Consider the following 20,974-nt stretch of genomic DNA (forward strand, 5'->3'; position numbering starts at 1 on the left):
AGCTGCAAGATGGTCCTTTTCTGTAAGAATTTGGGAGGTTGTTTTACATTTCAAAATGTGAACTGATAGATTGCTGGTGAACAAACACATAATTTTTATAAAGTAAGATGAAAACATAAGGGTTTTGTTATGATGGTTGTAACAATAAAATAAAACCTGTTCCCACATTGGAGGCCTTTGAAAAGAAATTCCTGTATAATTATTAAATAATAACACTTACTCATTCAATGCCCTGCTTTAAAATCTTGTGCAAGAAAAGCTCTCGGTGAGAGAGGCTCTTATACCGTTTCCTTGGATACCTGGAGATGTTAGGCAGGGCTGAGTTTTTATCTGAAATTGGTACCCCTGCAGAGAAACAAGGCTGGGCGAGGAGTTGTTTATACATAGCAAGTAAATAGGATCTTTGTTTATTTTAGAAAAGGTTCCTGACCCAGATTATTTTTCTATTCCCCCTTCAGAGTAGCAGTAATGAGTATTAGAAGGTACTATGGGCAATTTGTTTAAAACTACAACACAATTAACTAAGCAGGGACTAAATCTAGCTTGTGTGGTTATTTGGTGCTAATTAGGTTATATCAGCATTAACAATTCATTTTATTTGTCATAATCATATTCTAGCTAAGCACTCTCTTCCATCTCTTTCGTTTGTAAAAGGTCTTTCCTTTCATCAGGATATCTATTCTATGAAAGGAGGAAATTAATTATCGATGCTCTTAATCCAATGAATGTGCGGAAGGCACTGGAGGGTCATACATTAAACAGAAAATTCTGGTCAATTGACAACTGAATTACAACATTTCAGATAAAAGAGTCCAGCTGAATTTTTTTTTTTTCCAAGTCAGCAAATACGGGATAAACTTTGCAGTTGGGTTCTGGATTTGCCACAACGTATCGTTTCAGTGGCGTCCCAGGCATTTGATCATCGGTTGGGAAAGGACCTCTCTCTCCAGTCCCTGATCGACTCCAGGTTATTATGACACGAACAACAATCTCTCAACACGACATAGCTTTCTAATTTTGGTGCCATGATTAATAACCATTCTGAGATGTTTTACGCTCTTCTAAGTTCACTCCGATTAAGAAAGAATAAAAGCACTGTACGCAATCAAAAGTGTTAAACATTATGTTTTTAATAGCCCTGGTTTTAGTAGGATTTCGGCATTATACGAAAGCTCCCAGCCATAATTATTAATGCAAGAAGCTGTTTTGTTCAATCATTACGCTTGGGAAAAGCAATCAAGGAAGCAGTGTGAAAAGAGGAAACACTTTTGACATATGAAAGCATATTCTAAAATAAAAAAAATAAAAATTGAAAAAAGTAATAAAAGATTTTCGTACATGGCTGTAGATTTTATATTTTCATGTTAACTTCTGGCATATGTTCGGAGGGGGCTCTAATCTTGTGTTCTTATGCCAACGCTGACAAAGATCTAGTTGTCAGTGATACCTTTTACAGCTATATTTAAACCAGATTGACAGGAGCAGGTGCTCGTGGGCCTGCCAGACACTTGTGCACGAAAATCTCGCTTCTTACAGGTCAACAGCTAAAGGGGAAAAAAAACTCTTGTCCTCATACAAGAAGGAGACCAAGTCAAACAGAAACCAGACTGGGGGGTTTCGCTTCAAAGCCAGCTGGTCTGGCTTTACGGTACAGGAATTTTTTTACCTGTCAAGAGTTTTGATCTACGAAACCCTCAGCAGGTGCTGTAGGGTACAACTTCCTGGAGAAGCAGGGCACTGGTAAGTTGTTGTTTTTTTTTTGTTGTTGTTTTTTTTTCTTGTTAAAAGTACTTTTGAAGAAATCGCTTCCAGCTATATCAAGGGGCATGGGTCTATCCAACGCACTATGGGCAGGCAAAGGGATGGGAACCCGAAGTGTTAAAAATAAAAGCTTTTAGGGGTGTTTAATACTAATTGTTGAGTTTTATAGAAAAATGATCATATTGAACTTTTATGTCCTGTGACCTAGAAAATAATAAAACTCTATTTTTCTCACATGTAACGATATAGGGCAGGTGCATAATGATGCACATATCACTTACAATGTGTCTCGTGTTTCTTGAGTTGATTGGGATCAATATATACCTTTAACTATGCAAATGCTGTTATTTATAAATTAATGTGAGTTAGTCTAGCATGTGTTGTTTATTCTTTGGGTTGAAATGTTTATTTAATTGTCTATAGATTCTGTTCTTAAGTGCTGTTTTACTGACAGTGGAAGAAAAAACATTTGGCAAACAGGATAAAGTTAGAAATTGCATAAATATGATGTGTGATTATGTTATATCTGACAAGCGAACCTTTTTATTATTTTTTTAAAGGATATTTTGGCTTTATGGAACAATAGCTTTTTAATTGTTATAAAAGCAAGAAAATACGACATGCCACGAGAAAGAGAAAACAAAAATCATTCTTTGAACCCTTTTAACTTCACAGAGTGCCTTTAAAAACATCTGGATTGGATTAAAAACTTTTTTTTTTTTATTGAAATGCTGCAAACAAATGTTGCTATAACTATAAATCTGTAAATGTAACCCATTTTGTGAAGCACACTTTAATACCAATATATAAATATTATTCATACTCATATACTACCTATATAAGTAGACTATATTTGGGGATCAGTACAGTGCCAAATTTCTATTGTAGTATTTGTCTCAAAATTGTCTGCAGTGATAATTTTCTTGTTTATCTGATTAATGGAATCCACTCGATTTAATACAATTTAGTTTAAAGCAGTAAGCACAGTGGGATACCCCTGTACCTTTGTATACTTACTTTGCCTACTTCGGACACAATGTTTATATTTTAAAATGATTTAAGAAAAAAAGATCAGTCATGTGAATTGGATAATAAGGAATATCTAGCCTGTCACTGCAGTATACGTATTAACCCTTTGTGTGCCAGAGCAAGTCATTTTACCTGGCACCCAAAGCGTCACTGAACAGGGAATTGTGAATAATAGATCAATTAAACAAAAGACATCAGTCATACAGTCATATGACCAATAATTTATCTATTCTGTCGTGATTTAGTAAACTTAATACTCCAATACTCCCACTTTGTTAATAAAACAAAAAACGAATAAGCATTTCTAAACTCATATTAAGAAATTAGGTTCTTCTTTTTTTTTTTTACCAACATCCTAATTCCATGTTATATTTTTTTAACGGTTTTATGCACTATCCAGAGACGAAAAAATCTGGGACATTTTGTTTCCTCCATTTCGGTTAGGTGTCAGGAGCATGAAATAATATATTTTAGATTGTGATGGACAGGAGATATAATGCAAAAAACACAATGGGCAAGATTTATCAACACAAAATAGCCGCAATTAGGGGCGCAAAATGCTAGATGTTAAAAAGCATCCCATTCGTTTCCAACGTGATTGAGCCATATTTAACAATTTGCCCCAGAATAGCATCTCTACTTGCTTTGATAAATCTCCCCCAATAAATATTAAAATATTTGTAGATAACTCACTTTAACATTATCACTGATGAGCTGAAAGTAAGAGCTTGGTGTGAGTGACCCTGTCATGAGGTTGCAATGTGTAAGAACGGAGCACGTTCAGTGCAGATATCCCCCAAAACTAATATGGAGATTCCCTTAACATAAACTTTTTTTTTTAATATATAATCTATAATCTAATTTCCATCCTAACTCATCCTAACCATAGTGGTAGCATTATAAACACGCAAGTACTGTAATAACTCTCACACTTTCAAATATCGTGCCTTTACTGCATGGCAACTTTTTTAAACAACACCATTGTGGAGAGGCAATTACATCTAAATAAATATAATTACACCAGTTCTTGTTTTATGTACTAAACTGCTTCTATATTAGTTTAACCGTTCGGGTGCTGCAGTGCTTGGGACAAATCTCTAGTGTGGAAAGTTACAAAGACGACTGATTGTGTACCACAAAACAGCAGGTAAATAAGGTTAAATCGATGTATGGTTCACAAATAACGGCTGCCGTGCCACCATATGAATAAGAGAAAATTGTTGAGTTAATTTTTTTTTTTCTAAATAAATAAAGAAAATTCTGTTATGTATCCTTAAGGGGTTAAACTGCCCCATTTTATTTTTCCGAGTGTAATTTAAAGGGTAATAATCAGGAAGTTGTGCATTTTACTTTCTCTGTTGAAGTGTTTGGCAGTGGTATGTTGAGGTGCTATATACAATCTCTGTCGATTGTACTGTTCGGAAAACCTTTGATAGAAAAGTTATTTTGTCTGTTAGTCTTGTTATTTCTTACTCACTATAGCCCAGATGGAGAGATATTGCCTGATGGTAACATTTCTGCAGTAAAGTTTTGATACAGATTAAGACCCACACATCACAATCACCTTTCCATTATTTATGGAAGACAAGTAGAGTTCAGGTCTATATATATTAGCTAAGTCGATTTAGAAAACACATTTTCAAGCTTAGACTGGTCCCTTCTTAAAGTTAAAGGGGAACTATCGCTTCCCTGGATTTTAATATTATGTTAACCAGGGCCAGATTTACCCTTTGCAGTGTAGTATGTGCGTGGGTATGTAAACAGGGGCTGTTTGTGGATGGGGGCTGTTAAATGGGATAGTGGCTTTAGTGTGTATTTGTGTGTATGTTAAATGGGATAGTGGCTTTAGTGTGTATATGGGAGGAGATTTTTTTTGTGTGTGTTGTTGAAGAAAGCTTCCGGATAGGGTCTATAGTGTGTGTTTTGGGAAGAAGAGTGTGTGTGTGTGGGGGTGGGGGGGAATTGGGGTTGTAGAGAATGTATGGGGGGGATCAGGTCTGTAGTATAACAGTGCAGGGAATATGGGTGGTTGAGTGACTTTTGGGGTAATAGGGACTGTTGTGTGTGTGTGGTGTGGGAGGCAGTGGCTGCTATGTGTGTGTTTAGAAGGAGAGGGACTGTAGTTAAGGAAAAGGGGGTATAGGTGCTTGAGTGGGGAGATAGTGGCCGTAGTGGGATGATTGTAGCTGTGGTAAGGGACAGAGGCTGGGCTGAGGGAATAGGGGTTATAGTAAGAAGATAGAGGCTGCAGTAGATAGGGGCTGTGGTTGGTGGATAGGGGCTGAGGTGAGGGGGCAGTGCTAGTGGTGGGGATACAGGGGCAGTAGTGGGGAACAGGTACTTTTGTGGTGGGGGACAGGTGCTGTTGGTGCTGTTAGTGGGGTAGAGGCTGTGGCTTCTTCTCAGTGAAATGAGCAGTGAAGGTCATAGCAGTCAAGCTAGTAAGAGGAAGAGCAATGACAGGGTAAAGTAGAGAGTTAAACGTTTGAGGCAGGCATTTGAGTTCTTGGTAGAGCATGATTATGAGGGTATATTGTAGTAGTTTGCTTATGCCAAACTGTAACAGACAAACATTAATTTATAGTGGAGGAAGTCAGATGCAGAATGAGACTTTTTCCAGTAGTGATCAGCAGTTCTGGAGCATTTTAGCAGGTAGCAGGTAGCAGGTCAGCTTAGTTTAACAAGGTTGTATGGTCACTTACAAAGTTTAAATATAGGAGGTGCCATGATATTTAGTTCAGGGGAGAGGGATGAGTTGAAGAGGGAGGTTGCAGAGCTAGGGCAAGTGTTGTTTAAGATAGGTAAAAGGACAGTTTGGTGGAGAATTTCTGTAGGCCAAGACAATTTTTATGAAATTGAAGTACCGAAAGTGGTATGATTTGGGCAGTACACTGAGATCAAGAGTCTTTCCAGTTGTATGAGCTGCTGAGTTGGACCATTGCATGAGGCCAAAGAGGAGGTTACAGAGAGCAGTTGAGAGGCATCAGAGATCTTAGGGTTGTTGATTGGGATATTAAAGTCCACAAGGATTGGAGAGGGAATGTTAGAGGAGAGGAAGTGGCATTGTTTCTTCTCTTAAATTGTGTTATACCATGTTTTCTCTTTAACAGCATTTCCTTAGTAAACATCAGTGATTAGACAGATTTAAAATCACATGTACAGTAAAAAGTCCTACGTGAGCTAATCTTACTGCTTGCACTACACAATTACAGACATAGATTTTGCCCTATCTGGTGAACTAAGAAAGTGTAATTAAAAACAAAAGATTACATAAATGAAATAACTAACAAGAACTAAAATTAATCAAAACAAAATATTGTCAAAGGACCCACCATGAGATTATAGGTGGCTTCATACTTAGAAAGCCATCCAGCCTACTATCCCCCCCAACTCCTCAAAAAGTGCCCAAACCTTTGTGAAGGGTTGTCAATTTATCCATTAGTTAGTTATGGGCTATGTTGGCCTTTACATCCACATGTGCCGGTAAAAAGCTCACCCCCAGTGCCCTTTATGCAGCCAACATATTTTTGATAAGTCATTTCTGAGAGCGCTTTGAGAAACAATCAATGAGTTTGGAAAACAGAAATAGCCAAAATCCATCTTGAATGGTCTCTGGAAAATTTGTTACAGAAGTCTTCATATACTCTCCTTTGAGGAACCCAACCGGGGGAAGTTCCACCACATGTGTTTGTAAGTTCCCTTACTCCCACAATGCCTCCAGCAGAGAAACTAGGTGTTTGGTGTTTTTTCCCATCATTGAGTTGACCGGTGTGGTATACCATCTCATTAAAATTTCCACCACCCAGAGCTTGTATTATAGAAAGAACCTTATTACATCAACTTGGCAGAACAAACAGATGAAGGGTGCAGCAAATAAAAAATAACTACCCCACTTTTTAAACTGTTTTAGTTCATTAGGCTTTTTCTTCGGCATGGCAGTTTTGGTCTATAATAAACCCTTTTGTGTAGAAAATAGGCCTTTTAATCATCCACCAGCAACACAATGCGGGGCCACTTGTCTTTTGTATTTCTATTTTTAACACAGTACACTTAATCATTTATTTATTTTACTTTTCTTATTTATCCCCACAGTAACTGCAAACTTGCAGTAGAATATAGAAAAACAATTAGAAAAGAGTTTCCGAGTACTTTCGTAAAGGTTGGAATTGCAAAGTTAATTAAATATGTATCCATATTCAAAGGATGCAACTATTGGTAACCCGGGCACACATTATATTCTACTATCCTTAAACTATAAGTTTCCATTATTAACTATATATTATTTTATTCTAAAAATTATCCTATTTTGCTTGTATAACAGATGTTAGGGGAGATATTTCATGTTCAAACAGTGAATTATAATATTATAATTTTATATCAAAGTATAGACTGTGTGGGAGCTGGGAGTGACACCACAATGTCCCACGAAGGAATGCCTTGTTTTCCTGGCATCAGTATTCAGATATATTCTAAGCTACCCTCATGCTCCCAATAACCCACATGGAAATAAGCATGGGGGTTTTCTTCCCTAGTTATTATTATTATGATATTTATATTGCGCCATTAAATTCCGCAGAGCTTTACAATGGGTGGACGAACAGACATGTAGTTGTAACCAGACAAGTTGGACACACAGGAACAGAGGGGTTGAGTATTTTCTTATAAAACAAATTGCACATAAAATAACAATTTATATAACTCTTCAACCAATTACAATTAGCTTATTGTTAAAGTGTTTAAAGTCACAGAGGTTTTTTTTTTATTCCATTTTATTTTTTTAAGTTTATGAATTCCTATTTGAAATAGGAATAGGTTAAATATGTATTGTCATTGTTTGACAATTCTGGATTTGGTTTTCGTTAATTTTATGTTTTAGATAATTTTATGTAAATTATATTTGAGAAGATGGTTAAAGAAGACACACATAAAACCCTATATATATATATATATATATATATATATATGAGTGTGAAGAGCATAGAAGCTTAGTTTAGTTTTAATCTACATAGATCAAGAGGAATGGGCATTACCAGCACATGACTTGGAGGGTATGAACACTGTTTATGAGGTTTTTTTTTTCAATCCTTGGTATATGTCCACCTTCTCGTGTTCCTTCTTCCTGATGTTATGGTCACTGGATATTGCCACTTCCACCACAACTGCAGTCGTCCATTTCTTGTCTACCACCAGAATGTCAGGTTGGTTGGCCACTACTTGCATGTCTATCAGGATCTGAAAGTCCCACTGGATCTTAGCCCTGTCATTCTCAACTACTCTTTGCAGTATCTCAGATCTAGATTTAGGCAGGTCCAGTTCATATTCTGTGTAGATATTTTGGTACAGAATTTCAGCAACTTGATTGTGCCTCTCAGTGTATCATGCCCCTGCTAACTTCTTGAACATGGCTACTATACACTAGATTGTCTCCCCAGGTACTTGTAGCTGTTCTCTACATCACCTATTTGACCTTATGGTACTTGAACTCCTTCTGTCCTGATCATCTTCTCTTTTTTTTGCTATCATCCACCTACACTTATCTACTCCAAACGACATTCTGATGTCTTTGCTGTATATCCTAGTTAGGTGTATTAGTGAGTCAATATCCTGCTTATTCTTGATATCCAGCTGGATGTCATCCATGTAGAGTAGGTGGCTGATGGTAGCTCCATTCTTGAATTTAGATATGGGGTTTAAGAATGGTATCCTTGCTCTATATCCTAGTTGGGTGGATCCACTCATTCTTGGCATACGGCCTGATGTCGTCTATATAGAGTAGGTGGCTGATGGTAGCTCCACTCTTGAATCTGTATCCATATCCACTCTTCTTGATGATCTGGCTAAGGGGGTGAAGGCCTATGCAGAACAGCATTGAGGATAGCACATCACCTTGGTATATGCCACAATTGATGTTTACTTGTGTTATTGTCCTGGATTTGGCTTCTAGAGTTGTTTTCCACTTGCCCATCAAGTTTTGATGAAGGCTCTTATTGTCTTGTTGACCATGTATAGAGCCAAGCATTCCAGTATCCATGTATGTGGCATTGTGTCATAGGCTTTCTTGTATTTAATCCAGGATGTGCACAGATTGGTCTGTCTGGTCTTAGAATCCCGTGTGACTGCTTGGTCTAACAGCAGTTGGTGTTTTGATCCTCTGGTGTGGTTACTTTGAGTATTGCTCATGTACTGACTCAAATGCCCATTGGTCTTGGAGGCTATGATGCCTGACAGGACCTTCCATGTTGTGGAGAGGCAAGTGAAACAATATACATACTAATGTGCGTATTAATGAAAGCATTAATTCAGACACTGCTGCTTTCATTATCTCTTTTTGCAAACTGATCATTTGTTTAGCTGTGACATTATTACCCTATGGTTTTAGTTTCCTGTAGCAATACATCCTCACATTGTAGTCTTTGGGATAAAAGATAGACAATCTACGTCATCTCAGCTGCAGTGAATTGCAAATCCCATAATGCTTTGCCAACAAACCAGTGAGTATGCTTCAAAATAGTATCTGCAAATCATCTAACCTTAACCGTGACTAGTGAGCATATTGTGCTGAGGTTTGGTTGCTCTCAGTTTATTACTGTAAATATATCTATACTGCAAATCTATGAAAAGCTGTAATGTACTATATATGATCATGCATTGATCATACATACTCTTCAATGGCTTCCTATAACAAAACATCCAACTCTAGTTTTCACCACCCCATCACGGTACTTAATCTTACTACTGTATGTGGGATAAGAAGGTCTCTTCTCAAATATTAACTTATAATTGGTCTTGGCAAGTTTTGGTGTCCGTCTTATAACCTCATTCGATTTTCAATGCGGACATGCTTCCTCACTTAACTAGTATCTTTACATTTCTTTAACCCCTTAAGACCGGAGGGCGTACTATTACGTCCTATTATAGGCGGCTCTATATGCCGCCGGGCGTAATAGTACGCCCTCCGGTCTTTCCTTACTTACCCGGTCGCCGGTGATCCCACACTGGCAATCGCGGTTGGGAGCCCCCCCCCCCCGCGGCAGATCTTCCTCCTCCGGTCCTCCCCGGCCATGTGAGAGTGAGGTCCTTGCGAGGACCTCACAATCACATGGCAGGGATAGCTGGCTTCTGTATTGCCAGCAGGGGGACTGCCTGTAATGACAGGTGGTCCCCCTGCTGGCTGAAAATAAAATAAAATAAATGTTAAAAGTGTAAAAAAATAATAATATATACTTAGATCATATATATCATCTAAGTATATATATACACATATACATACACACACGTACACTGTATCGATGTATTTTACTATTAATATATATATAATTATATATATATATATATTAATATCAAATTACACGTAGACTGATACTGATTAAATATATATATATAATTATTGTTAAATATATATTTATATATAATATAAAAAAATTAAATATGTAAATACGTAAAAAAATAAAATAAATAAAATAATTTAAAAAAAAAATAAAAAAATATATATATTAATGTGATATTAATATATGTATTTATATAAAAAAACACATAGAACGAAATAATATATATATATCTATATACATAAATATATACGTATATATCACTATATATAAACCTATATATAAAATTAAAAATATTTTTAAAAAATTATATATATATATATGTAACGGAGCTCCGTGTACTCCGACCGAGTACCCTCCGTTGATGGACGCTTCCTAGCTTGCGCCGAGGACCACAAGCACCGCACCGGACACCACAGCCACTGCAGACTCCACAACCGCCGAAGCTTAACTGGAGCCTCGCCGTCTTCCTTCCACCCTGGATCGGCTTCTGTCCTCCAGGACCGTGTGGGGAAGACCTCTCCTCCAGGAGAGCGTGTCCGGAACCAGCTCTTAAAAGAGCTAAGTGATTAAAGCTCAGGGGAATATGCAGAGCATAGCAATCCCCAGTGTGATATAGCAGTTCCCTCCAATAACGAGACAAGGCTACGTCTTGAGGGTCAGAAGAGGTCTGAGGTGCTGGCACACCCAGCCTGGTTTTTATTACGGTTCTGCACATACAGAACACACCCAGGGGGAGGCATAAAATAACCAATCAAATAACAGTACAACCCACACATCCCCTCCCCTCAGATAAGCAGTTAACATAATTATTACAGACAGTAAAAATACAGTTTTTACACATACACTGTTACTTTAAAACCATACATTCAATCTCCATAAAAATTACATATTTAAACTCAGCATACATCAAACATAAACACTTCCAAACATCAGCCAAATCCCTCCAGCGGATCAAAAGTTAAGTGGAAGTCCTCTATGACCGACCGCAAGCACAATTTCCTGCCCAAAACAGTTCCATAGATTTGGGCTGTGCAGTCGGTCAATTTCATGCAGAAAAACGACTAAGTCCCATCTTCGAACGGGACTTAGTCTCTGGAGCTGCAAGTTCAGTATGGGAGAAGGTAAGGGTCAGCGGTGTTCGTGTATTTGCGCATCCGATTTTAGTTCCACAGAATCTTTAGCATACACCGCTGACCGCGTTCGAATGAACAAAGATGGCCGCCGCCACGTGTTCGACTGTCAAATGGCGGCCACCCAGCGGTCGGCAATTAAACTGCAGTAACCTCACAGCCTGGGAGGTAAATTGCCTGCACACTTTAACTTCTGGGTGGTCCACCTGTGTGGTACTTGGTTCAGTAAGCCCTATTTACTGAACCAAGAGGGAGAAAGCCAGGAACAAGTTATTTTACAGGTCTGGGGACATAGTCTTAAAGGGGCATGGTTCACCAAAGTCACAATATGTCCCCAGACGGTTCTTAAAGGGCCATACACACCCAATAAAAGTTAATACGTTTTCAGGGGCACAATCTTCCAGGGGCCATAGTCATGAGGAAGGAGGCTGGCAAACAGGCTTCTCCAATGCCCAGTGATAAATGGCAGTTTATCATTTAAAGGGCCAGTTACAAATAGCAATTTGTAACAATATACATATATATTCACATACGTATATATATACATATATTAATTCTACATATATATTTATGTAATATTTTTACATAATTGGGTATCTTAATTAATTACAATTAGCGAGACCTGCCTGACAACTCATGCCGAAAGTATAGGGAATTTAATTTGTTAGCACAATATTTAACCCTATAACTTTCCAAGACACCATAAAACCTGTACATGGGGGGTACTGTTCTACTCGGGGGACTTCGCTGAACACAAATATTAGTGTTTCAAAACAGTAAAATGTATTACAACGATGATATCGCAAGTAAAAGTGACGTTTGTTTGCATTTTTCACGCACAAACAGCACTTACACGGACGATATTATTGCTGCGATACTTTTTACTGTTTTGAAACACAAATATTTGTGTTCATCGAAGTCTCCCAAGTACAACAGTACCCCTCATGTACAGGTTTTATGGTGTTTTCAAAAGTTACAGCGTCAAATATAAGGCTTGTGTTTCAATTTTTTTCCCATTAAAATTTGCCAGATTGGGTACGTTGCCTTTGAGACCCTATGGTAGCCCAAGAATGAAAATTACCCCTATGATGGCATACCATTTGCAATAGTAGACAACCGAAGGTATTGCAAACGGGGTATGTCCAGTCTTTATAGTAGCCACTTAGTCACAAACACTAGCCAAAATTGGCGTTTTTTGCATTTTTCACACACAAACAAATGCTAACGCTAACTTTGGCCAGTGTTTGTGACCAAATGGCTACTAAAAAGACTGGACATACCCCATTTGCAATACCTTGGGTTGTGTACTATTGCAAATGGTATGCCATTATGGGTGTAAATTTCATTCCTGGGCTACTATAAAGTCCCAAAGGCAACGTAACCAATCTGGCGAATTTCAATTTCAAATGTAACGTGCTATATTTGACCCTGTAACTTCCCAAAACTCCATAAAACCTGTACATAGGGGGTACTGTTTTACACGTGAGACTTTGCTGAATACAAATATGTGTATTCAGTATTATGACGTTGACAGTTAAAATGTCATGTAGAACTTAAAAAATAAAAAAATTTTCATATTAAATTATGTTTCATAGCTAAATATTTGATATTAAATGAAAGCCCTGTTTCCCCTGAATAAAATGATATATAATAATGGGGGGTGCATTTAATATGAAAGAGGTGAATTACGGTTGGACAGACATATAGCGCAAATGCCAGGTTTTGTTTACATTTTGTTTAGTTCACAACGTGTACATTTGGCTCCGTCCTTAAGGGGTTAAATTTAAAATGTTATTAGCTTCACTCTTTATAGCTATACTCTCAAAAGAAATAAATAAACACTGTAACGGATCGCCTGGCACCCCGACTGGGTACCTCCGTTAATGGATGCTCCTAGCGTTTCCTGAGGACTCCAAGCACTCTGGCAGACACCATAATCACCGAATCCGAGAAACCTTTAAATTCTCCCAAGCGTATGAATGCTGTAGACCATTGAATAGGAACCATACGAATAGGCTTGTACTCCTAGCAGTCAACTGGAACAGCATACAATAAATCCTTCCCCCAATAATGAGACGACACATCACTTTGAGGGTAAAACAGGAACTCTGGACTGGCACATCCAGCCTGGCTTTTATTACACTAATCCACATACAGGCCACACCCAGGGGGAGGCATAAAATAACCAATCACATACATGGTTCAGCCCACACATCCCCTCCCCTCAGATAACATTAAACTCAATTATCCGGTACACTTTTTCAGCCAAGTTCTGGATGTACCCCAAAACCCGGGGGTACACCTTTAAATCCAGCATCGCTGGATAGCCCTTATTCAGGGGGACAACATATTCAAAATTCAAGTAATTCGGATGAATGGTTCGTGAGATATGGGGTTCCAAAGATTTGACCGACCGCATGGGTAAAGTATCCGAAAACAGTTCCATGCATTTTGGCCCTGCGGTCGGTCACAAACAAGGGAATGAAAACAGGCGAATTGCCTGTGTTATAGAGCCTGGAGAGGGTTTGAATGAATTCCCTTGTTTATGGGGCTCTTTCTACCGAACGTCGGGTCATTCGGTAGTTTCCATACGAATTTCTGGAAGTATGGAGGTCTCAGCGGTGTTTGCCTAGTCAAGTGTCCGATTTTAGTTCCAGACACTCGACGGCAAAACACCGCTGTTCGGTAGTTTAAGATGGCCGCCGCCACGTGTTTGTTTCCCGAATGGCGGCCACCCAGAGGACAAAGACCACACTGCACTGATTGCCAATTACCTGTTTGCAACATTGTTGCAAACGGTAATTGGAGGCACACTCATTCCTGGGTGGTCTGGTTGTTCGGTAGTTTCACTCAATATACTGAATGGAGTGATTCTACCGAACAATCAGAATGCTGCATACAAATCACCCAGGATAAACTTAACACATCTATAAATACATATATAATATTACAGGCAGTACACTTGAATATGCTTCACAATCTTAAAGGGACAGTAGTCCCAAAAGTCCCAATATGTCCATAGATGCTGTTAAAAGGGCCAGTAGCAGCAATATACAGTACAATATGCCCCAAATAACCCAGGGGCCATAGTCAGTAGGTAGGAGGCTAGCAAACAGGCTTCTCCAGGGCCCAGTGGCGAGGTTGGTTTCGCCACATTTCTCCCCTTTTCCAAACAGACTAACAGGGTACCTGACCTCTTGCCGGTCAGTGCCCTTGTTAGTCCAGCAGCCCACCCACAAAACAGAAACAGCAGTACAGCCCACCCACAATAAATGGTTACTACACCTGAGTAATGGAAAAACTTGTCCAGGTCCAGGTGCCTCACCCCGGCTGTGTGGGGGACTGGTAGGCTGTTTTGGTGGGTTGCTGAGTGGGCAGAGACCAGCGGTACTCTGCCCTGGTGCCAGCACTACTACAGGAGTAGTCTGGTTGGAGCCTGGTTGCTGGAGACCGACTGTCTCCCCTTTGGCTAAACAGCCCTGTTGTGGGGGGGCAGGACCGACCGTCCCTACCCCCTGTGCTGGAAGTGCAGAGACCACGGTCCCATCTGCACAGGTGTGGGGCTTACAGTCTCCCCCTGGTACATTAAGCTGCCGCTGGGGAGAGGTGGTAACCAGCTCCTCTCCCATTAGAACACTCTGCCCATTGATGATCTGCCGCTGGGGAGAGGTGGTAACAATCTCCTCTCCCATTAGAACACTCTGCCCATTGATGATCTGCCGCTGGGGAGAGGAGGTAACAATCTCCTCTCCCATGCCTACTTTCAGTCTTTGTGGAGGGAGACCGACTGTCTCTCCTCCCAATTCAGTGTCCTGCTGCTGGGGAATAGAGACTGGGCTCTCTATTCCCAAAAAATCACGCTGCTGCTGGGGGGTAGGACCAACTACCTCTGCCCCCTGTAACTCAGCCTTCCGCTGGGGAGGGAGGACGCTGCTCTCCTCTCCCTGCACTTCACACTGCCTTCCCGGCATATCACTCTGCTGCTGGGGGGTAGGACCAACTACCTCTGCCCCCTGTAACTCAGCCTGCCGCTGGGGAATGGAGAGTGGGCTCCCAATTCCCAACAAATCACACTGCCGCTGGGGAGGGAGGACGGCCCCTTCAGCTCCCTGTAGCTTGGGCGCAGAGACCACGGTCCCATCTGCGCTGGTGTGGGGCTTACTGTCTCCCCTTGGTGTGCTAAGCTGCTGCTGGGGAGAGAGGGTAACAAACTCCTCTCCCTTACACACTTTCAGCCGCTGGGGAGCAGGGCTGACCCTCTGTACTCCCTGTAGGCAGGGCGCAGAGACCACGGTCCCATCTGCCCTGGTGAGGGGCTTACTGTCTCCCCTTGGTGAGCTGTGCTGCCGCTGGGGAGAGGGAATAACAAACTCCTCTCCCTTACACACCTTCAACCGCTGGGGAGAGGGGATAACAGGCTCCTCTCCCTGCACCGTAGACTGCCGCTGGGGAGCAAGAACGGCACCTTCAGCTCCCTGTAACGCACACTGCCGCTGGGGATCTGGGCCGACTGCCCAGCATCCCTGTAGGGCCGGTAGAGAGACCGCAGTCCCATCTCCACCTGCCATCTGTGGGTCTTCCCAGGACCAATCCGTGAGGCCCCTCAACATTTGTGAGTAAGGGCCACCTGCTTCCCCACCTGGCAACTCTGGCTGCTGCTGGGGATCTGGGCCGGCTGCCCAGCATCCCGGTGGAGTGACCTTGGTCCCATCTCTACCTGCCTGTTGTGGTTCCTCACAGGACCAGTCTATGAGGACCCCCACTTCGGGTTCCTCCCGCCGCCTCAGGGAAAGACGGCTAACCTCCTCGGATGCAGCCTCTACCCGGCTGCTGTAACGCTCCTGCTGCTGAGCATACTTCCTCTCTTTTGCCAACCGGAATTCTCGGTCCAGCCTTGTGTTTCGCTCGGCCATGACCTGGTTCCAGATCACCCGGCGTGTCTCCATGGGTATATCATCCCCATACTCGGCCACTCGCTGCCTCACCTCGGCCAGCCAATCATCTCCAGAGCCAGAACCTTCCATACTTGTCTGCTCCCAGGGGCGCTGCACGACTGCTAGCGTTGCCCTCAATTTGTAAATCCAAACGAACTGTGTCTCCGAGCTGCTTTACCTCACACTAGGACGCCATCCCACCGCTTGCCACCAATGTAACGGATCGCCTGGCACCCCGACTGGGTACCTCCGTTAATGGATGCTCCTAGCGTTTCCTGAGGACTCCAAGCACTCTGGCAGACACCATAATCACCGAATCCGAGAAACCTTTAAATTCTCCCAAGCGTATGAATGCTGTAGACCATTGAATAGGAACCATACGAATAGGCTTGTACTCCTAGCAGTCAACTGGAACAGCATACAATAAATCCTTCCCCCAATAATGAGACGACACATCACTTTGAGGGTAAAACAGGAACTCTGGACTGGCACATCCAGCCTGGCTTTTATTACACTAATCCACATACAGGCCACACCCAGGGGGAGGCAGAAAATAACCAATCACATACATGGTTCAGCCCACACATCCCCTCCCCTCAGATAACATTAAACTCAATTATCCGGTACACTTTTTCAGCCAAGTTCTGGATGTACCCCAAAACCCGGGGGTACACCTTTAAATCCAGCATCGCTGGATAGCCCTTATTCAGGGGGACAACATATTCAAAATTCAAGTAATTCGGATGAATGGTTCGTGAGATATGGGGTTCCAAAGATTTGACCGACCGCATGGGTAAAGTATCCGAAAACAGTTCCATGCATTTTGGCCCTGCGGTCGGTCACAAACAAGGGAATGAAAACAGGCGAATTGCCTGTGTTATAGAGCCTGGAGAGGGTTTGAATGAATTCCCTTGTTTATGGGGCTCTTTCTACCGAACGTCGGGTCATTCGGTAGTTTCCATACGAATTTCTGGAAGTATGGAGGTCTCAGCGGTGTTTGCCTAGTCAAGTGTCCGATTTTAGTTCCAGACACTCGACGGCAAAACACCGCTGTTCGGTAGTTTAAGATGGCCGCCGCCACGTGTTTGTTTCCCGAATGGCGGCCACCCAGAGGACAAAGACCACACTGCACTGATTGCCAATTACCTGTTTGCAACATTGTTGCAAACGGTAATTGGAGGCACACTCATTCCTGGGTGGTCTGGTTGTTCGGTAGTTTCACTCAATATACTGAATGGAGTGATTCTACCGAACAATCAGAATGCTGCATACAAATCACCCAGGATAAACTTAACACATCTATAAATACATATATAATATTACAGGCAGTACACTTGAATATGCTTCACAATCTTAAAGGGACAGTAGTCCCAAAAGTCCCAATATGTCCATAGATGCTGTTAAAAGGGCCAGTAGCAGCAATATACAGTACAATATGCCCCAAATAACCCAGGGGCCATAGTCAGTAGGTAGGAGGCTAGCAAACAGGCTTCTCCAGGGCCCAGTGGCGAGGTTGGTTTCGCCACAAACACTGACAAGCTTCCCACTTCTTTAAAAGAACTATGTCTGTCGTTAATTCACCAAAATCTTCAGACAAACTACAGTACATGCAAGAAGTACAATATATAGTGGTTGCAGCTCGTTATCTAAAACCAAAAATAAAAGTAGCACTTAGTATAATAACACCCACAAGATATCATGAATATATATCGCTCACTGGTGCCTCCATAAATGTAGGTGGGGAATGATATACACACCTCCTGTTCACCTTCTTTCAGCTTCTACTTGTGCAATACATTGATTGCTTCTATTTACTGAGAAACAGATATCAAGGTGTAGTGGTATAAATTTATTAAAAATTTAATAGACTGGTATTGCTTTTATGCAATATTTAATGCATTTATACCACTCCACCTTGATGCCTATCTCAGAATAAAGTGGAACAATCATTTTATTGCACAAGGAGAAGGTGAACAGTAGATATGGATACCAGCAGCCCCCCATCTATATCGAAGGGAGGCACCAGTGAGCGTTATGTATTCATCATATCTTCTGAGCGAAATTATCACTAGCTTGTGTGATTTTCCAAAACAGTATTATATATGTGCTATCTTTATTTTTGGTTTTAGATAAACTGTAACTCCAAAATATTGTACTTGCATATACATTTGGATGAGAGGCTGAGGAAATAGAAATATCTGAACATATACAAAGTTAAATATATATAAGTTGGTTATTGTTTAAACTATGGTACCTAGGCATGACGGAACTCGGGCACCCCCTGATTTACATTTGTCCCAAACCTTCCTGTCAAGGCCACACCTCTTCCTGTTAAAGACTAACACACACTTTGACTGACAGAAGCACACTCTCAGGTACACTGACACACACACACACTCACTGATATGACACAATCTGACAGACACACACAATCACTGACTCACCCACAGGCACACACAATCACTCACAGACACGCACACACTCACTGACATACACACATAATGACACAGACACACACACACACACACACACACTCATTGACAAACACACACACACACTGACAGGCATACACAATCACTCAGACACACACACATACACATTCACCGACAGACACACACACTCACTCAGACACACAGGCTCCCTCACAGACACATACAAACTCACAGACACATTCTGACAGACACACACAATCACTCAGACACAAACACACATTCACTGATAGACACACACTCAAAGACACACACTCACAGACACACACACAGTCACTCGGACACACAGGCTACCTCAAAGACACAGACAGACAGACATACTGACATTCACTCACAGAAACACACAACCACTCAGACACACACTGACAGAAATACACTCACTCACTCACAGACACACACACTCACAGACACACACTCACAGACACACACTGAGAGACATACACACATTCACTGACAGACACACACTGACAGACATGCACAAATTCACTGACAGACACACTCACAGACACGCACTGACATGCACAAACACACACACACCCTCCCCTCCACCCCCCCAACACTCACAGATATTTTTTTTATTTTAAATCCACCCGGCCTCCCTACCTTTGGGATTGCTGAGTGTATTTTTTACCTGGGGCTCAGTGGGGCTGCTGGCCGGGCTGTTTGCGCAGGCATGCAGGCAGACAGGTGGCTAGTTGAGGTCCAGCCGGCTAGTGACATCATATTCCGGCTCCCGGCATCACTCTGTGGTGCACAAGGGAGCTGAGTAGGGGGAGCTCAGAAATCAGTGCTCCCTCGCGGCCCATCTGGATCTCAACTAGCCGTCTGCCCCGAGGCTAACAAGGCATTTGCCTTGGCATTTGGGGGCGGCGTTTTTGCCTCGCGGCAATTACAGCACTGGGTATATGGCATAAAAGTATGGATTCCATAATATGCTGGAACATTTGCTCAATCCTACTAGAAAACTCAACCCTCTCAATCTCCGACTTCAAGAAAACACATCGTGATGAAGCACTGATATTATCCATCTTTGAAGATGTGGTGGGTGTGCCCGTTCATCCAATCTTTTTTGAGAGAGATCTCCTCTTGTTTAACCCCTTAAGGACACGTGACATGTTTGACATGTCATGATTCCCTTTTATTTCAGAAGTTTGGTCCATAAGGGATTAAACTAGGGTAGATACTGGATTATGCACTTTATCAGGTGAAAAAATTAAGGGTCCCAGAACGGTCAGCAATAAGTTGATCTCTCTAGTATTTATGGGGGTCTCTTGCTGTTTAGCCATGAAGTTGAGGGCAGTGCTCTCCATTTTCTGGCATGTCCTATAGAAATGTAGTTTATTTATGAAATGGGTTTCATTATGGCCCACATTTTTATACCAAGGACCAGTTTAACATTATGTAATGGGTCTAGGTGTTATAATCATCTTTTAGTCAAACAAACATATCTGAAGACTAGGGGATGAAAGGACCCTGATAGCACCCTATTATTCCAGGGTTCTACTGGTATTTAGAGTTAAAGGAGGCCTCTCGGAAAGCCTAGAGCTTAACTTGGTTGATATTAATTTGGTTGAGAGTTATGACGTCTGCTCTGGCCATGATTATATTTCGTAAGTTTTCCATGCACAATCAAGAGTAAGACAATGTATGGCTGAATCCCTAGCTCATTTTTAGAGGTGGCTTTTTCTACATTACTTTTTTATTGACTCTTTCACACACAGTTATTGTCGACAAAGCAAAGGGGGTTGCCATCTAGGAAAGCCTTATAGGGAAGCTCTGCATTTAAGGCTTTAAGTGTTTTTTTATATATTTTTTTTTACTCCTCACACTGTGTGGTGTAGGTGTGGTTCATACATATATATTGTCAACCAAGACATGAGATATTTTCCATTTCTCTCAGTGCGTATGCCCTTATCTATAGTTATTCTTCATACTGTAGGCACATGGGCATCCTTATACGGGAATTAGTGTTTTGTTTTATTTTTTCTACTTTCGCACATTCTTTCTTGCCTGACACAGGCTTAAGAGCTTTCTCTTTTGGCACATATGAACTTATCCGAAGGTCCTAAGGGATACATTATCTTATGCTTTAAACTGGGGTGGAATTTTAATTCTCTATGTACCTTCTCTCCATTGGTGGAGATTGGATACATTTTTATTTTATTTTTTTATTTATTTTCCCTCCCTCTCTAGGGATCTTGAGCTGCCCTCCCACTACCTTGATGAGATGTATATACAACTGCTTAGATTAATGCTTGTTTGTTACAAAATTTAACCCCTTCATGGCCAAGTTATTTTCATTG

The 20,974-nt window shown here is 41.3% G+C and overlaps 1 protein-coding gene across 5 annotated transcripts in view; it reads left to right on the forward strand.

The window, feature by feature from the left end:
* The first annotated feature begins 1,582 nt into the window (after positions 1–1,582).
* Positions 1,583–20,974, forward strand: part of MEF2C (myocyte enhancer factor 2C) — a 246,571-nt gene continuing 227,179 nt past the window's right edge. For all 5 annotated transcript variants that reach the window (XM_063453699.1, XM_063453702.1, XM_063453704.1 and 2 more), the window contains exon 1: positions 1,583–1,740. The gene's annotated coding sequence lies outside the window, so the exon portion shown is untranslated. The remainder of the gene's footprint in view (positions 1,741–20,974) is intronic.

Source organism: Pelobates fuscus, chromosome 5 (assembly GCF_036172605.1).
Source record: "Pelobates fuscus isolate aPelFus1 chromosome 5, aPelFus1.pri, whole genome shotgun sequence".
NCBI lineage: Eukaryota > Metazoa > Chordata > Amphibia > Anura > Pelobatidae > Pelobates > Pelobates fuscus.